At 31.7% G+C, this 21,056-nt stretch overlaps 1 long non-coding RNA gene across 7 annotated transcripts; it reads left to right on the forward strand.

Annotated features, from left to right (window-relative positions):
- The first annotated feature begins 5,107 nt into the window (after window positions 1–5,107).
- LOC148277574 (uncharacterized) lies at window positions 5,108–12,441 on the forward strand. Of its 7 annotated transcripts, XR_015823427.1 has the most exons (4): window positions 5,617–5,956; window positions 6,118–6,228; window positions 7,281–7,495; window positions 9,332–12,441. It is a non-coding gene; the product is annotated as an uncharacterized LOC148277574 (long non-coding RNA). The 7 variants fall into 7 exon arrangements; XR_015823431.1 differs by lacking the exons at window positions 5,617–5,956; window positions 6,118–6,228 and adding an exon at window positions 5,108–5,187; XR_015823430.1 differs by lacking the exons at window positions 5,617–5,956; window positions 6,118–6,228 and adding an exon at window positions 5,257–5,340.
- The last annotated feature ends 8,615 nt before the right edge of the window (window positions 12,442–21,056 follow it).

Here is a 21,056-nt window from a genome sequence, read left to right on the forward strand (position 1 = left end):
ATGTAGTTAGCGATAAATTGTTTGTTTTTACGTGAATATCCATGTCTGGAAAAGTTTCTAGCTCCTTCGATCTCAGTAAAGCAGTTTTATAGCTTATATTTTTTTAAATAAAATACCGTAAGTCCAGTTTTTTCTGTTATCAAACAGGAAAAAGTTTGTAAAAACACTTGGTATGTATGTAAACATTGTAATATCACTAACCATTTTTTTCTGTCAGAATGTCAAACTTTAAAATGGCTTTAAAAAACTCCATATCATGTTGTGTTGTATGGACCTACCAACTTTTGGCAGTAACCCCACGATATTATGAACTTTTTAAGCATCAATAACATTTTTTTACTTTTTTTAATTACGCAAATGTCACGTGTGTTGGATGAATTCCAATAAATTTCCCACTCTCTTGTTTGGGAGTAAGACAGAGTTCAAATACACCTTAAATTTAAATGTCAATCTGTATCAGGAGAACATAATCATGAGAATAAATCTTATATCATAAATTTTATAAATTTACGTGTCACACTCATACATACATAACACATACATACTTGTTAAAATACATACACTCGTGAGGATTCTATACATGATACGGCTAAATTACGAGTAATCTGTAGTATTATAATTTTAGTCAGAAGTCGTGCAGGCCCATTTGTCGCACGCGAATAATGCAAAAGGTCAATTTTTTGTATTATATCTTCCGGAGCAAACTTTATCCACTTACATGGATGGATTGCTATACCAGTAATCAAATCCCCGTTTGTCGGTGTAATGATCAGCTCGTTAGCCTGCCATGCAAGAGGTCTCGGGTTCGATTCCCGACATGGTTGATATGAAATATTGATTTAAAAGGGTGTTTTCACACTAAAATATTTCATAGCCCCGGGACTGGTACCTGAAGCGTAATACTGATCATCTTACCTTCATGTAACAAAAATGATCAAGATACGTTGTGATTGGTGTACCAATGCAGTGCTCTATGCACCATCAGGTGAGAAAAAGGAATGATGATGAATCCCCGTAAAATTAAACTGTAAGAGCTGAAATTCAAATAAATGTCCAAATCGAAAAGTTGAGATTTCAATTGAAAAGTTTGAAAGATGTATTGACCGTTTGTATTTATTACCCTATGTTCCAAGTGTGTGTGTGATCTACGAACGACGCGGCGATAAGTGTAATAATAATAATTACTTTAATTATTTATCTCTCATTTTAAAAAATATTTATGAGGTGATGTATTTTATTATTACAAATTGTCTTTCTCTGGATTTACCTTATAGTGGTGAGGAGGCTTGAGAATACTCAATCATTGAAATATCAATGATTCACTAAGCTAACGGGACAAACTACAAACTACCAAAAGGGACCAGACAGGTTGGTGTTGAGAAATCAGACGAAAGGAAATCGAAAGGTGGCCCATGCCTGAGTAAGTTAGATGAGGTGACCTCAAGGGTTACAAGGCATTTTCCCGCAGACCTCACTCCTTGGGAAAGTTGGCCTTGTCACCGTACCTACTCAAAAACATATATAAGAAAACTCATCGATCACTTATAATGGGATATTACTTTGACCCTTCTATATTTTTTTAAAAGAAAGTAAATTTCAATATTAAGCGCAAAAAGCTTTGTCCTACTTGCTTTTTTGTCCCGCATCTCACTTCCTCGCCTACCTTCCCCGCGCTGGGCCAACGAACAATGCTTCTAGAAAGTTCTAGAAGTTCCCCTGTGACACATTCTCCTCGCAGTCTCTCAATTATGGACACTACGAATAGTAGCGTCGGATAATTTCCTGCCCGGTTCTTTTTATCGAACTTATTAAACCCCTTCATTCAAGTAGCGAATGCCATTCAGAATCACCGAAATTATCACAAATTGATTTGAGGTCTCCACCAGAGTTTGTTAGGGTTGCGTCATTGCACCGTTCATTTTTATTCAATTTCTTCATTTTCATCCTAAGAAAATCAATTTTACGAGATCTAAGAATATTCATCTCCTCCTCCCAAAATGTCTGCAACCTAGAGTATACCGATGATGCGGTTTTAATTGACGATTCAGGAAGGGATTTTCAGGCCACTGTAGACAGCCTAAATAGGTACTCCGAATGCATGGGCATAAAAATCGATATTGCCAAAAACCATGTACTGTGTAACACTTTGTGCTTTGAAGACAAAATCCCCTGACTCAGTCAAACCAATTCATCGAAAGGTTTGACAGTTTCAAATACCTGTGAGTATATGTAACAGAAAATAGCAGCATAAAAAAAGAACTGGTAGTGCGGCTAGGAATCTACGGTCCTTTATGGATGCGAATCGTGGCACCTTACTAGGGCCTACAATAGCAAAACTCTGAGTTTTGAGAACCGGCGGAGGTTTGACTTTGTAGGAACTAAAGTAATAAAAAAACGGACGCAGCAAATTTCGGTGACAACTGTCGTCAAACAGAGGCTATACGGGTGGCTTGGCCATGTACTGCGGACGCCCCCTTAGAGTCTTAACCACGCTTGCCTTTTTTACAACGTATCGTGTTCTCAACGTCCTGGACATACACTGCTGAAAATTCGTCGGCAGTTCATATCAGCAGTACGGGACGCGAACCTGACTTGAAATGATGCACAGAAGCTGGTAGCAGACAGAGATGCCAGGAAAATTTAGTGAACACTATATGCTCTAACTAGGGAGTGGACACATAATGATGATGATGATGAAGCATTTACCGGACTTACGACCTGTCATTGGCTGGTTTTAACGGCCACTTTACGCACTGTGTAACATTTCGCCATTCGCCTATGTTTGAACATATATATTCTTTAAATGCTTCCATTTGTTGATTGTTTAATAGTTTATCGATATTGATTTAAAACTTTTTTTGAACAAAATTGTACTTTTTGGTATATTTGTTTGCTTCAAATAAAGTTTTTGTTAGTGTTTTATATTTAAACATAATGATGATGATGATAAAGCATTTACCGGACTTACGAACTGTCATTGGCTGGTTTTAACGGCCACTTTACGCACTGTGTAACATTTCGCCATTCGCCTATGTTTGAACATATATATTCTTTGAATGCTTCCATTTGTTGATAGTTTAATAGTTTATCGATATTGATTTAAAACTTTAAACTTTTTTTGAACGAAATTGTACTTGTTGGTATATTTGTTTGCTTCAAATAAAGTTTTTGTTAGTGTTTTATATTTAAAAATAGACAATATTATTTTAAAATTCACTATGAACTCTGTTACTAAAGAATAATTTCGTTTTGTACACATAACCTCTTTAGCCTTGTTCGTTTAAAATTAATGTCAATGGAACCAGGGAAACATGAGTAGGGGGGGTATCTATAGGAACGGCCTCTATGGAGCTTCCCTCCATAGATACTATTTTATATTATGATTTGTTTAGAGCATCGTCTGGTATAGTAAATACGCATATTTGTATCAGGACCTCATGAAAGGGGGGACAGTATTCTAGGGAGCTGCAAAATTTTCTTTATAATTATTATAACAAAATATTTTTGCTTAAAATTAACTTTAAAAAAAGCGTATGAGAATGTAAAAAAGTAAAAGCATTCATATATGTTAAGATTATGAGGAAGTTCAGTGAATTTTTCTTTTTTTTTAATTTGTTAAAAACTATTAAACTAAGCCAAAAAATTTTTTTCCAACTTTTAAATATCGTATTATCAGCGCTACGATTTTTTAAAGTTTTGTATTTCTGAAATAACTCTACGTGTGACGTCAGAGGTTGGTTTTTCTTCTTATTCTCTTCATTGGTACACTAATCGCAGCATATCTCGATCAATTTTGTAACATGAAGGTAAGGGGATCCGTCCAGGGACTATGAAATATTTTAGTCTAAAATCACCCTTTTCGAAAAATCGAACCCGAGACCTCTTAAATAGTAGGCAAACACGCTGACCATCACACCACAAGGCCGACGATGAGTTTTTTCCAGTGGTCCAAAACGGAAAGCAGCCCGGAAATCTTCCAAGGCTCTCATATCATAGGTTGATTCATTTGAACCAGTGACGTCATTCAAAGTAGTTCGTTTTTTTAATGTTCATTTTCAAGAAACTTTGGCGTACAATTCAATGCTTTAATTTATACCCCGCTCAAGAAAACATTTATTGCATCCAATTTCCCGTAGGGCTAAAGTTCCTCACTGTTGCATTTTTTTATAAGGAAGTTATTTTCAACAATGTTTTGAGTATATCCAAATGCTTGCAGACTGGCTGGATTTTCTCCCTAGACTCCCATATTCCCTTCTCGAAAATGTTTTTCCTCTCTGTTGCAACAAATTTAAAGTAATTTTTAAATTACGACAATATCTAGTAACGCCGAAAGTTTTCCTGTTTATATTTTAAGACAATACTCAATTCTTAGAACGACAAATATTTATTAAATTATTTCGGTAAAATCAGAATGTCATATTCATTATCATAATAACAAGTCATTAAATCTGTAAATGCCTGTTGATTTATTTTTTCTTGTCAAATATTTCTTCTCTTCGTTAAGGTATCCGTCAATTTATAGAAAGAAACCTTTCGATAGTGATTTGATTGAAAAGCATTTTAAATTATTAGGGTGGCTATCCGGACCAGAATGCATCGAATATGTGCATTTATATAGCTCAGATAAAAACTTCGTTGCTACCCCAAGTATCCGGCGAGCTACATGACCAGCTTATTAACGACTGACAATAGACAAGGAGCAAGTTTCTCGCCACTATCTGAAGATGAAGAAGATCACAAGATGATGATCTTGTAACTTGTATCGCTTCAAATATATATTTATTTGTACATTCTTATTTTTTTTACATAAACTTTAAAATAATATACATCAAAAGACTTTACTTGTAAATTTCTGCATAATTTATATTAATCAATGATGCAATAAAGAAACTCTAATTGACTTGGACGTGTTGATGGTATTTTTTTTTTTAGATAAAAAAAAAACAGATACGGTTCAGACACACAAATAACGAAAAAACTAATTTTATCGTTCTAATCATTTTCTCATTTAATTTTTTTTTTTTACTATAAATCAATTTGTTTTGATGTATTTGAAAACCCTATTAAATCTTGACCTGCGCACAAAATTTATCAATAAATTGTCCATAGGAAATCTGCACAGTTGGAGACAAATAGTCAAAAAGATTCTAGACATTATTTATCGTGTTTTGACATTGCAACGATAAGGTATATTTTATTACAGAAAACCTTAATTTTGCTCGCAAATTTTTTGTCTGGATACAGATTTCACCAATAGCCATAACCTCGATTTCATGATCTCCTGATACTTTTTCACGTGTTCCACGAGAGTTCGCAGCCGAGACGAATATTTCGAGTGAAGTTGAGTTTTTGAGTGGAATCCTTGTTTTTTTAAGTGTTCGTTAGTTTTATAAGGCTTGGAAAAATATTAAATAATAATAAGAACATAGTGTCTATAACTAATATAGAGTATTTTAGTGTTTTTTGAAAATAAAAGTGGTGTTTTGATGTGCAAGGGGCGTTTTCAATGCTACTTTTTGTCTGCATCTGAATGTTACTGATACAAATCCTCGGTTTCATAGGCTCCTGATACTTTTTCATGCCTTCCATGTTAGTTCTTGCTTGTTAGTATTTTCAATGTTATTGCGTTAAAACTCATGTTCTCCTGATACTTTTTCATCCATCTCTTTGTGTTCAGAAATTCACTGTTTTTTTTATGAGTGAAACGTTAGAAAATCCCTTTAAACGAGTTAAAATGTTGTATTTTCTAAAACTACAGAGCCAAAATGTGTTTTATATTGTTATTCTGTTGACTTGGGGGAAAATGAATAATATTTCCAGATAATATTCATAAAATAAAGTGCATTTATTTTGAAAACAGAAGGCGTGGTGTTTTCAATGCTATTGCGTTAAAACTTATGTTCTCCTGTTACTTTTTCATCTATCTCTTTGTGTTCAGAAATTCGCTGTTTGTTTTGTGAGTGAAACGTCAGAAAGTTACTTTAAACGAATTTAAATGTTATATTTTCCAAGACTATAGAGCTAAAGTGTGTTTCAAAATATTATTTTGTTTAATTGGAAGAGAATAAACAATATTTTCAGAAAATATTCACAAAATAAAGTTTATTTATTTTGCAGACAGAACTCGTGGTGTTTTCAATGCTATTGCGTTAAGACTCATGTTCTCCTGATACTTTTTCATCTGTCTCTTTATGTTCAGAAATGCGCTTTGTGTGTTATAAGTGAAAGGTCAGAAAATTACTTTGAACTCGTTTAAATGTTATGTTTTCTATGACTCCGCAGTCAAAATATGTTTTTTATTCTTATTTTGTTAAATTGGAGAAGAATAAATAATGTTTTCATAAAAACTTCATAAAATTAAGTGCATTTATTTTTCCGGCTAAAGGCGTGGTGTTTTCAATGTTATTGCGTTAAAACTCATGTTCTCCTGATACTTTTTCATCCATCTCTTTGTGTTCAGAAATTCACTGTTTCTTTTATGAGTGAAACGTTAGAACCCTTAAAACGAGTTTAAATGTTATATTTTCCAAGGCTACAGAGTCAAAATGTTTTTTATATTGTTATTCTGTTTAATTGGAAGAGAATAATTAATATTTTCAGAAAATATTCGTAAAATAAAGTGTATTTATTTTGACGACAGAAGGCGTGGTGTTTTCAATGCTATTGCGTTAAAACTCATGTTCTCCTAATACTTTTTCATCCATCTCTTTGTGTTCAGAAATTCACTGTTTGTTGTGAAACGTCAAAAAGTTACTTTAAACGCATTTAAATGTTATGTTTTTATATTACTCCGCAGTTAAAATATGTTTTATATTGTTATTCTGTTTAATTGGATAAAAATTAAGAACATTTTCATAAAATAATCATAAAATAAAGTGTTTTTTGCTGGCAAAAGGCGTGTCCTTATTTAAACTGCATGGTTTATACTCTCCTAATAAAATATTTTCACTGGAGTCCAGGATTCTTAAAATTTATTCTACTGACTTTCCAATAAACTTATTAAATATCATGTTGTTTGTTGTTTCTAAAGTGTGAAGTAACAATTTATTCATTATTGCAAAAGTGAAAATGAATTTAAAGTAAGTTAAAAAGTATCAGGTTTAGAAAAGCAGCTTTACCGATATTAGGACACTGTAATTCAATATTTAAGAAATAGTCCAATTCGTTGTCACAAACTCAAATAGTTATCTCATATTCAAAGATCTTCCTACACGTCAAAAAAGAGTAATGGAAAACAAGACTGTCGAGCAATTATCAAAGAATTTTATGATATTTTTCAGGGTCTAAAATGCCTTCTTCCTATCCGTCATCTGAGTTCTCGAGAGGAGAGGATGCAGAACCCCAAGTAGATCCAGCAGAGCCAGAAGAGTACCATTTGCGCCGCTGCTCAACAGTCTGAAAGGAGAGTTGGATTTCATAGAAAAATTTCAGTTATAGAAATAGCCCAAAATTGAATGCATGAGATATCCAATGGTCACAACAAAAAATGCATCAGGTCAGTTGAGAATCTGTCTTGATCCTAGAAATTTGAACAACTTAATCAGAAAATCCTTCTAAAAATATTGGTGAAATCTGAAAGTTAAAAATTGCTAAATATTTCTCATATTAATACAATTTATCTGAATTATGGTCATAAAAGGTAAATATAAAGAGTTTTGAACTTTGCACATTTAAAACGCCATTTGATTTGGTAGATATAAATATTCGGTTATCAAATTATAACAGAGATGGAGAAAATTTTAAAGAATGGAATATGGAATTGTTGGTATTTACAGGGCTTATGACTATTATTTGTATATTCGCTGGTTTAAGTGACGGCTTTACACAATGTGCAACATTCACCATTCTGCCCATATTTAAATATCCATATATGTTCAATTCTTCCATCTGTTTATTTTATTTTATTTTTGCACCACAACAGGCCAGGAGGCCCAATTACAGCGGTGAATTACATCACAGAACACCCAGGCTTGAGAAAAATCACATTTATTTTTTGTGTTCTCACCGGGAATCGAACCCGGAACCTTCCGTCTGTGAGTCAAGCGTCTTGACCACTACACCACGGAGGCCGCCATTTTTGTTAAGTTAAAGTGCTGAAACTTCATTTCCACGTTTCCTTCTCTGAAACGATCTCAATCTCCTTTGTAATATGTAAATATTAATAACTCCCAAGATGGTTAAATCCTAAATACAAACTTAAAATATTGTTGATGAAACCAACTGGTCCAAGAAGAATTATAAAAACGAAAAATATTTTCAAGCGTTGCTTATGTAGATGAAGTAATTTAGTCTGTTGAGTTTCAGCCGCATCAATAAAGGTTTCAGCTCTTTAAACAAAAACAAAAAACAAAACAAACCATCACGCCGTTTCCCCGTAAGGGTAGGCAGAGAGGATAGAACGCCACAACACTCTATCTTTGCATACAGATCTCGCTTCCTCTACATTCATACATCTTCTCATGCACGCGCGCCGATTATTTCGACTTTTGACATGTCCATCTTTAAGTAATTCTTGGATTTGGTCATGCCATGTCTTTCTCGGTCTTCCTCTATTTCTGCATCCATCAACATTCGCATTGTAAATATTCTTAGCCGTTCTCTCGCTGTCCATTCGTTCTACATGTCCAAACCAGCGCAGAGCTCCTTTCTTGATTTTGTCGACAATGCTTGTCTCAGCCTTACATAATGTACGGATCTCAACATTTGTGCATCTATCGTACATAGTAACAAAGGTCTACGATGTATGCAAGAGAAGCGACTTGCTGATGAATGTCGATAAATCGAATGTGATGGTTTTTGAAAGAAATGAAAGTATGACTAAATGTGAAATCACTGTGAATGGAGTTATACTAAAACAAGTAGAGGAATTTGTGTATCTGGGAAGTATGTTCACTAGGGATGGAATGACTGAGAAAGATATAGAAAGGAGGGTGAGTGCCAAGAACAGAGTGAACGGTGCACTTAAATCGACCTTGGCAAATAAATGCTTGTCACAAGAGGCAAAATTGGCAGTTCACAACGGAGTCCTGGTCCCATCCCTGATGAATGGGAGCGAAATATGGACTTGGAAAAACAGGGATGAAAGTAGGCTGAATGCTGTCGAAATGCGATCTCTCAGGCGAATGTGTGGTAAAACTTTCAGCTCTTTAGTTTCACAAAAATCAACAGTTGGAAGAACAAACCAACATTTTTTAGAGTGAATTTTTTAATTTTATTTTAACAATAACAGTATTCTTACGCAGTTTGTTTCAATGTTTGCAAACACGAATACATGTTTTTAAAATTTTATTTTATTAACACTGAACTACAATATTGTTTCTTTTATTTCCAGGTCAATCAAAAAGTAGCACCAAGAAAATTATCACGGAGAAAAAACAAATGGAGGTCAATTTCAAGCTCCTAGCAAAACAAGAAAGGGCCTTCGGAGGAAAGCTTTATATCGTTTTGACATCAGAAGATACATTTGATTTATCCAGTTCAAAAAGAAGTTCCTACACTGAAAACTTTTGTAAGCTAAAGTTCCATTAGAATTGTAATTTGAAGAGAGTGGCAAATATTTTAGAAAATATTATAAATATTATTTTCGATTGGTTTTTCATATAAAAATGCGAGACAAACCGTGATATTCTTGCAGCTTAAAAAGATGCGTATTTTAAAGTTATTATGAATAGTGAATTATCACTTGAGGAGCTAAGAAAAGAAATTGTTAATTTTAATGAATATTTTAATGATATTACACCGTAATAAAAAAAAATAAGCCTAAAATTACTCGCAAACGTGTGAGAGCGAATAAAAAAAAAAGTGAAATTTTATATGACTTTTAAAATCTTTATTTATTTATCAAGAATATCAACGAGGTCTCGAATTGTCAACCGACGATTTTTACGCGGGAAATATTTGATGTCCTTGATGTGCTGTTTATCAGTTGATGTTGATGGTCGTTCAACTCTATATCTGCCTTCTTTGAATTATTTATACCACTTTTGTGACATAACTTGGTCACTGAAGGCCTTCTGCAGCATTCTCAAAGTTTCTGTGGCAGAAATTTCAGTCCGCAAACAAAATTTAATGCAAGTTCTTTGCTCAAAAAAATCAAACATAGTAAAAATCGCTAAATTAACATGTTGTTGTTCACAAAACACGTGCGTATTGAATAAATGCCAGTACTACCAATATAATTTTTTTGCCAGAATTGAAGAGCCCGCGTGTTTTTAATTTGAAATAAGAAACTTATTTTTCATCACAGTAGTATACGTTTTTCATATTATAAAATGTTGGCAATCGGTGAATGTGACTGGAGTGCAAAATTACATTCTTTCGATAAAGAAAGAAGGGTTATAATGCACGCTGGTTTGCGATCTCAATTTTTAGCGGACTGTAATAAAAATAGGTTTATCACTCTGAAATGAATGGTAATTTCTGAAAATAGGGGTTGAAAGACATATTTGAGATTTAACAAAACCATATGTTAACACTATGGATAACGCACCTTATAATTCCATAATTGTCAACAAAGCACCAACATAGGCAACGTGAATTAATAACGATGAAAATTCAAACACTTCCTTCACCAACCCAAACCACATTTAAAAGACATTTAATCAAATTTAACTCCAACTGCTTTTATTGCTCAATGAGTTTGGCAAATTTTTGGCAAACTGTGAACAGTGAGTTTGGCAAATTTTATGAAGGCCTTTTGTCAGGCACTGTCATTCATTCTCATTTATAATTACATGAACAGCAACAAAAACTGTTCTGACTTTTGTAAACTAGTTACCAAAATCCATTACAATACTTCATTTGAATTTAACAACATCTATTTTGATATGACATAGAAGAATAGCTGCAAGAAAACAATATTCTCCTTGATCTATCCTTGAGGAAACCTCTTTTATTAATGTTAGGTAAACAACTCAAGCCAGAGCCCATATATGAAATAGATGATTTTTAATTTTTTATTTATAATTTCACTGTTTTATGATGTAAAGAGGTTTCATGTTTCAAGTCCCAACTAGCTACAATTTTTTTGTGTTTTGGCAGAACCTTCATTGTTACGTGTAGTTTTCATTAAATGGTGTTTATACAATTCAAATCACTAATAATAAAATGAAAAATTAATATTTATTACAAAACTTACCAATAATAATAATAATTGAAGCATAAATATTGATTACAAAATGAACTAATAATACCTAATAAAAAATAAATAAAAAACCTTAATAAAATATGCCGATTTAATAGATTTATAATCTAAAAAACCTACCAATGAACAAAACACAACAATCATTTTGAGTTTTTTGGCGGTCTAAATAATATGAGATTCTCATTTATGATATCTGTTATTTACTATTCTCAGATATTTAATCTTATTCCTATCCAAGAATTTGGTTAATACTACATGTATGAAGCATAACATTTAGAGATGTATCTAGTTAGGTGGCTTTATTGAGGCTAAATACAATGTTGTTTGTTTTTCTAACATTTATAGAAAACAAATTTAAGTATTACCACTTTCTCACCAATTGTATTCCTGCTGTGACCTTTGGGAAAATATCATTTTATGATCACTTATAGATTGCATCACCTGCAAAAAATAAAACGCTCTGCTGAGTTCCAATGCTACAGAGATTATTAATGTACACACGAAATAGTATTGGGCCCAATACGCTACCTTGGGATACACCGCTTGTGTAGACCAACGCTCAACCACGTTTGATAGTTTGCACTCCACGTAACAACAATTCTACGTAAGAGTATCAGAAAAAAACATTAAATCATTTATGCCAAACACACATATAACAACATCAAGAAAGCTGTGATATCGTCCATCTATACCGCCAGCTCCATACAAGCTGTGGCAGCATTGCAAGATCGCTAGCTTTTACACCGTGTTTCAGCACACGTTTAGCTTCATCATCAGCAGGTTAGTGGAGTTGCGCAACCTTCTTTCCTTAACAATACAGTCCACTCTCAATTATACTTCTCGGGACAAAGTATTTTTTCACACCTCGACCTCTCTTCAACACCGTTTATAACTGGTGATCTTTTGCCTCTAGTTTCTTTTTCTGCATTATTTATTATTTTTGTGGTTTATGTTATCCCTGTCAGATAATTATCACAATTTTAATGCAGTTCCCTTGACTCCTGTTTCTGAAAGTCTTCTGTACAGTATTGAGTGGGACGCAGTGTCAAAAGCCCTAGCCAGATCGAGGAACACATTTATAGTTTTACTTTTTCTTTGTAAGCATTCAGACAGTTTTTGTTTAATATTAAATGTTCAATTAGTTTAAATAAAACATCTTCAATTTTATTTTATCCTTGGGACTAGAATGGTGTAGAATATAATATATATGTAGTACATATTGGCGTTCATTATAATAATTGCTCTATGTATGATTTTATTATGTGTATCGTGTTTTTGTTATTAAAAGTGGAAGTGTGTCTATTTTATTAATTCCAATACCGTTTTCAATAATCAAACCATTATATTTGAAAATATTGGAGTAGAAGTAAAACAAACATGAAGATTAAGTTGAAATGCTGCAGGATAAATCCCGAAGAACCATAATTTATCACAAATCTACATATGAATGACGCTGGGGAATAAAGTCCTCAGTTGTTCAATATTTCAATTGAGACTGAAAAAAACAAAATTGAGTATGGAAGTCTTGGCATTTGCATGCGGTATAACCTGTCATTGGCAGGTTTAAATGTTCGCTCCTTGTAACATGAAACATTCTGCTTGTCCAAAAACACACATTTTTTATACTCTTAAATATTCCATCCTCAAAAATATTGTTCAAGTCTATTTAAAAGACATGTTGCTTAAAAAAATTAATTTATAAGTACTTGTTTCCTCCCAGTCATTTATGTTTTGTCAGCAAATAATTTATATTCCTTGAGGTTTAACATTACGAAAATGACGCTATATACATTATCAATAAAAATAATAAAATACATGTATTATATTATATTATTTAGGACACTCCTTTGTTTTTGGAACGTAATACAAATAAATTATAAGAATTAAAATACAATCATTATTACAAATGCTTAATTGATCGAAAATTGTAAAATAATTTAAAGGGATAGCAATATCGGTCCCGAATGAGCAGATGAAAGTAAATACTGGGAGATATTGGAAACAATCTTGGAGAAAACGGGTCTTTTACATAATTTGTGTAAAATGACAATATCAGAGGGGCCTCTGATCAAGAAGAATAATAATGTATATTTTATTATGTATATCTAAAACCATGCATAAAAAACCCACTACTTACCCCCTCAACGTATTGTTTAAAGAATTTTAAATTAAGGAGATAAGTCAATAGTATTACGAACAGGCTTTGAAATTTATAAAAAACTTATTTATAACTAATCAAAATCGAACCAGTCAGAGGCTTAACCTTAAATTCAATGCACCTCTCTGTAAATCAAGATTAGGACAGTGACATGCACTTTTCTTCGCTCCCAGACAATACAATGTATTTACTAATAATATGAGAGACACGAAAATTACAATAAATATTGAAAAAAATATAAATAATAATAATAATATAGATACTTTACCTTACAATATGTATTACATTTTTTTACGGCAATTGGTTTGCTTATTTCTTCTTACCAACCAATAAAATTAAAGGTGTGATTATTTTTTTAATTTTAACACGAGTGCGAAAAAAAAATAGAACTAGCAATATGACTTAAAAACTAAATTCATATCGATACTGGTCTATAACAAGACAATATAATTAATGGAGACGAAAAATGAGATATTAAGGAAGACAAAGGAATTTGTTGTTTATTTAAACAGAGTTGCTGTAGAAACATCTTTAAGTCCCATGGACAGTATATTATGAGCTCGAAAAGAAGTACAAATTGTGTATGACGTAATAATTATAATAATTTTTTAAATTACAAAATGCAAATACATATCATCCGATGATGAACTAATTGCCACTGGCTATCTCTACCAGTCGAACGTTAGTATTAAATTAACATGAAAGCAAGATCATCGAATGTACGCTTTATGAAAAAAATATTTGTAAAATGTATGTGTTTACCTATTGTGTACCTGCTGTTTAAATTGAAAAATAGCATCAAAGTTTATTTTAAAAAAATATCTCACTTTCGTTATACTAGTAACAAGTTACATTTTCATTAATGTGCCATTTACATTGAATAAAAAAATTCCATAGATGAGTACAAAACACCGAGAAGATAAGGAAATACCTGTACACATCCCATATGAATGTGATGCTTAATTTAATAAAATAAGTCACATCCTCGGAGGAGCAGTGGTTAAACCTGAAGATGATAAAGAGCTATCTAGGCTGGGAGTGGGAGATTTAACAAAATAAGAACTCTTGTTTTCCACGCAGTAGCCAGGCTCTTTAAAAACCCGGGCATGGAGGGCGAGAAATATTCACGAAGACCCGTCATCATAGATTTTCACAGGTCGCAGTGACGTCAGGAGCTTTTATGGCACTGACTTTTAATATTAAGGATAATACTGCTTTTATTGTAGTTATCAGTTCTTTTACTGACGAATGGGGAATTAATGTCATCTTTTATTTCTCTGTCAGCAAATGACGTCGGTACTAGGTAGGAAATAAATTATGTTATGATTATTTTGTTGTTTAGGCACAGGAAACGCATGATTTAATGTATGCACTGTTTTGAAGGCGATAGAAGGTAAGATGAAAGTAGGCTTTGGTATCCGGGTGAGTCTCACAAAACTAAACCAAGCAGTTTTATTGATAATTTGTATCAAAATTATTTAAACAAAATGACTTATATTAGCTGTCAATGATTACTTTCTTCATGGGGTCGATTATTTGGGATAGTTGCTGAATGTGCATCTTGAGTGGTTTATGCTATGTATATGTGCCGCATGTAATGTACATGTTTGTGTATGTTTTAAATGTGCGTTCATGTGGCTCAGAGTGCGCATTCGGTATTTTTATTTATTACCAACGATAGCCTCCATGATAAACGCAAATGTATAGAATTATTATTTTCTCACTTGAATTTCTTATTTATTTAATTTTTTGTCACATTTAATGTTTACATTTTTTGCATAATTTATGAAAACTTAATTGGTCTTTTTTTGTTAAAAAAATGTTGTTTTTAATACTTATTTTGTATGACCGTATGCTTTTTACATAAAATAAAATAAATATGTGTGTCTTATGATGTAATTTTGAGACTTGATTTAATCAAGTCTTCATAACAGTGTTGTGTAAATGACAAATTCAAAAATTATGAATTTTTATTATATTTCTGCTCCTAATATCAATCAATGTCAAAACCAAAAGCCTCTTCCGAACCAGCGAAATCAAAGTAATTAAAAAAATTGCTGGCTAAACCCTTTTATAAAATAATTAAAAATACAGAGATTCTAAGAACATGCGAAGTCAACCATATTATAAGGTAAGGACGGCAGAAAAGAAAGGTCTGGTATGAGTATATAACCAGGATGGCAGAATAAGATCGTTGCCTGTCGAGGCCCGTTACTCTGCATCATGTTTTAAAAAATGAAAAAGGAAAAAGATCGATTAATTTCAATATAATATATTATATTTTCCCCGTATTTGGATTCTGCAGTTATCATTCCTACCCATGTAGTTTATAATAATATATTGGATCAGCGGAGTGAGTATTTTCCCTTTCATGAACTTATGTCACGCTTTAAATAAGTTGTGTTTTGCTATGATAAAAATATATGTTTTGTATTTAAATAGCAGTTTATTTACGTAGAAACAAGAATTGGTAAGAATTGATAAAAAAAATGGCTGTACTCAATATAGAATTGTGCTTTTTCCCGATAATAATATTTTTTATTTAATAATCTATGCACATGCGTACTTTATTGTTAGAAAAACTAGAGTAAATTATTTAACGCCAATATCGTTTCGTGAATTCACTGGGCAGTCTTTATTTTCTTTTTGTCTTTCCCTGGTACTTGATATGAATACTATTTAATAGAGCAGCAAAATTATAAATGAGAGAATTGTTTCAAAAATGATATTTATTTTGAGTGGAAGGTTAAATAGTTACTTAACGGTTACTTTACGAGTGTTTTATTTAAATCACATAATTTTTTTTATTTTTTTTGTCATCCATTATTATTTATTATTATAAATGCAAAAGTTTGTGTTTCCAAACGGAACGAAGCTACCGATTCACATGATTTTTTGCATAGGGATAGCCAGAGAGCTGATAAATGTCACATGGTACATTTATTTCGAAAAAACACCGCACTCCCTCAGGAAAATTCTTATTCTGTGTGGTTTTGGTAGCATTATTTTGTGTGACAGATTCATATTTTTTTTAAATCTGTTTCTCCGAACAACAAAAAAAATTGAAGCCAATAGGCAATAATTCTAGGTGTCTGAGAACCAAATGAAATTGTAAAAAATTTCGGCTTGGATAAAACATTTTTTTTCTTGTACATAAACAAAAAAAATTGTCTGTCTTTCCAGCTATTAATAATATTTGTAAAATCATTGTTTTTTAAATATATGTAAAATTATATAAGTTAGTATTAATATAGATTTACACCAACAATCTCGACATTTGTACACACCTATCATGCATAGTTTTGTCACTCATTTGCCTGTGTGACCGCATTTCGAGAGCATTCGGCCTACGTTCATCCTAATTATTATTTTATGTCATCCATTCGACAAATTCGAGAGTCTAATAAACAGTAATTCTAATTGCATTATTTTATTAGTAATTTTCATTTTTGTGATATACTCCTCCCGTTTACATTTATTTAAATATAATGGTGTATGGGGCACTACGTCCTACGCCAATCTCAGCATTATCTTGACATTTACAAAAAGTGAATATGGTCAATTATTAAATCGGTCAGTCTTAAGATTCAAATGAGTGCAAGATAAGAGTGTAAAATATATTTTTTTTTTTAATTCACATGGACGCGTTTCATAAAATATTTTATAGAAAACTTTAATGGCGTATTATAAAACTTGTAGATGTAATATTTTTTACTTAAATTATAAGTTTAATTTGAATTATTACAGTCAGATTTTATTTCGGCTAAAAAAAGTAGCCAAACCAATCGGCTGTTAGCTTTGATGATTTGTCGATAGATGGCAGTATGAGTATTTAACTCAGAAAAGTCGCTAATATTTTTCCTACACACCAGTTAGTATGCTTATAAAACTTGTGATATCAATAAAGTTAAAATTAAGATTAAAATACGTTTTTAACAACAAAAAAACAATATTGTGACACAATTTTAGTTTCATTCAATCAAATAGTAACATTAACTATATTTTGAGTACCTATTATAGGCATTCCGCGAATTCGAAATTACTAATTTAGGGATATTTGAGGTCAAAAGTTTTTTATTTTTTTTAGTAAATAATTCTGTCCTGATCCGTTAACTACAATAAAAAAGTTTTTACTGAAAAAAAATCGTTCCTTTAATAATATCATTTTCCAAATAATGCTATAAATTCATGACTTTCTGTTATGCATATTAGCTGATAAATGCCATAGTAAGCTACTATTTTACATGCAAGTTACTCGTTTTATTATTTTTAACTTTTCGTTTAAGTGACTAATTTTATTGTTTTTTTTTATATTTTAATGTAAAAGTGTTTTAAATATTGGGTTAGTTAAAAAAAACAATCAAAATAAAAAAATAAAAAATAATTATTTTCATCATCATTATTCCATGTCCGCTTCCTAGCTGGAGCATATAGTATCCAAAAAGAGCCTCCATGCATCTCTGTCGGCCGCCAACTCCTTTGCGTCCTCCCAAGTCAGGTTCTTGTCAGCAGTGGAAGTCCAGGACGTCGAGAACCTGATGCGTTGTAAAGTAGGCAAGTGCGGTTAAGGCTCTCAAGAGGCATCCGCAGTAAATAGTCTAGCCAACCGGATAGCCTCCGCTTGACGACAGTTGTCACCGGAGTTTGCTGCGTCCGTTCTCTTACTACCTCATTCCTCAAAAAGTCAAACCACCGCACACGAAAGATTCTTCTGAGACACCTAAACTCTGAATTTTTCTGTTTTAGGCCCTAGGGAGGTGCCGCGATTCGCATCTGTAGAGGAGAATAGGTGTTATGCAGGCGTTATATAGGCGGTACTTGGTTTCCACTGAGTAAATATCCAATCTCTAGACAGCCTTACTGTTGAATGTGGCGCCTGCTCCCAGTTCTTTTTGGAAAGCTGCCATTTTCTGTAACATATACTCCCAGGTATTTGAAACTCTCCACCCTTTCGATGATTTGGTTTGACAGTCAGGGGATTTTGAGCATCAAGGCGCGAAGTATTACACAGTACATGTGTTTTAGCAATATTGATTTTTAAACCCATGCATGCGGAGTACCTATTTAGCTTATCTACAGTGACCTGAAGACCCCCGACTGAATCGTCAATTATTACCGCATCATCGGCATACTCCAGGTCGCAGAGTTTTTTGTAGGTTGAGATGGATATTCTTCGATCTAGTGGAATCAACTTTCTAAGTATAAAGTCCATAAGGATTATAAAATAATAAGAAAAACAAAGCTTAATTTGAGTATCACACTATTTATTTTCATTATTTTTCTATTCGATTCCGTATTGCTTTCAGGAATTATCATTATTTTTATTATAATTGGATAATTTATATAGCGTGATTTTTGGGAAATTCACCTTATGGGCGCTGTACAGTTAATAGATATCCCAGCACGTCTTGCAGCTACAGAGCGCATGGACGATTGGGATTCTAATCTTCGTCTCTTATAAATAATAAATAAATTACAATTAAATAGGAGATATAGACAGCACATTTGCAGCTACAGAGCGCGTGAACGGTAAGTTATCTTCTATAAAGTTTACTAATGTAGTGATATTTAAAAAAACAAAATAACTAATTTTACTAACTAATTTATTTAGTAAACATAAAACTGTATTTATGATAAAACGTATAAATAAATTAATTTATAAAAATAAGAGTTAGATTAAAAACAAGTCTTGCAGCTACCGAGCACAAGGACAGTTAGAATTCTAGACAGAATTTATAGGAATAAAAGTATCATTGATGCAAAGGACGCTGAAGAATGGCGTAAGGAAGTCTAGTTATCTAAATGTGAAGTTTAACGGGGGTAATAATTGCAGTATATCAAATATTTAATGACTAACCTGACAAAAAATTAACTCAGAGCCTCAAGCATGGTAAGCGAACGCATCAACCACCCTACAAAGATGTGAATTTTCTTGCTTCTGGTTCTATTTAACACACAGCAATGTACTATTTATCTGCTTGTACTCAGAAATGAATAATGACGAAGCACTACTCCCACGTAATATTATGTTATATATAGATTTATCATATCTACGGACGTATTTAGTTTGTTTTATTTCCAAAAACATCAAAGAAACGTAATTAAAATGTTGCAATTTTCAACCATCTATTGTTACTTGAAAAACGAAACTATTAATTCTGTTGATGCATGTCTGCAAAATACAATGATTGATGAGTTAAAACAAATAAAAATCCATAGACTACGAACCGGAGATAATGATTTTTCTTTTTTGCATGAAGGTATTTAACAGAGTTTTTTGTATTCACATCTATTTGTAGATAACCAATTTTAAAAAAATAAAATATTATTTGCGTTCTTATGATTTAACGAAATATTTTAATTTTGGGGCTATTTTCAACGAGTTTTAAATAATTCATTATTACATAAGTCTGAACAAGACCACAACCCTATTCAATATTTTTAGTCAAAATGTTTGTTAATCTGTCTGAATTCTACTCCCTGGGGAGTTATTAAGATTAAAAATTATTTCAACAGAGACAAAAATATTAGTTGAGGCATTTACCGGGCTTATGACAGTATATTTATTTATTTATTTATTCATATTTTATTCTTACGAACTATAAACAATAATAAGAATAATGTGACCTCACTGGGGTTACCCGTGCCGAGGACACTTAACAATTTATTTTTTTGAAATATCTTTTCATTTGAGAATAAACAAAGAAGACTAACTTAAAAAACAGAGATAATTTTTAAAAAATATTCAGACTATTTTAAAAACTAGGTATATATATATTTTTTTAGTTATTTTTTTTTTAATTTTCTTTTATTGAGGAAACATACAGTACAGTTACAAAGTTTAATATTCTACATAATTAGACTTAATTCTAATGGACCAGTGAAGTTTCCATATTATAAAACAATTATATGTAAGGTTAATTATGAAAGTATAAAAAAGAGAAGGAAAAAGAAATAAATAAAAGAAAGTTGTTTACAAATTAAAATTTTAGTGAAAAAAAGATATTTTAAAGTTTGTAGTTTGTAGTAAGTATTTACAAATGGAAATAATATTAAAAATGAAGAAAATATGTAAAAGTAATTAAAAATTAAGAATTTAAATAAAGAATGAAAATTATGCTCAGATGTAAAAATAAAATAAAATAGTAATAACATTTTTTAAAAAAAAGAAAAAACATAAATATACACATATTTATTTTAAGGGATTCAAAGAAACGATGAGAAGAATCTTTAAGTGAAATATAAGACACTAAATTTAGGTCAATTTAAAAAACATCTTCAAAATTAATGACACATTATAGTAAGAGCAGCAATATATTGATTTTATTTACATATATAATATAAGTAATTAAAAGTAGTTTAAAAGTATAAAAACATGCCAATGCAGCAGAGAAAAGTACATCTTTATTATTTATATTACAAAACGCACAATGAAAATAACAAAAACCTAACATAAGCTATACACTTGTGGAGCAGTTGATTCAATATTGGTTTGGGCGAATGAGACAGTCCATTTTACTTCTACCTAGCTCCACTATTCATTTTTTATAGCCTTTTTAAACATTTGCTCGTTATTATCTAGTCAATATGTTAATCTTGATAACTTAGTGGAGAAAATTCATGTCTGTCAATAAACATTTGAGCCAACTCAAAATATCGTTTTTTAAACAAACTGGTATAAAAAGAAGTAAAAAACAAAATATATTTTCAGGCGTTGCCTAGAATGTATGAGAAATAATTCAGTCAGATGAATCT

The sequence above is a fragment of the Micrasema longulum genome, unplaced genomic scaffold, assembly GCF_059751315.1.
Source record: "Micrasema longulum isolate JH-2025_06_02 unplaced genomic scaffold, ASM5975131v1 h1tg001011l, whole genome shotgun sequence".
NCBI classification, from domain to species: Eukaryota; Metazoa; Arthropoda; class Insecta; order Trichoptera; family Brachycentridae; genus Micrasema; species Micrasema longulum.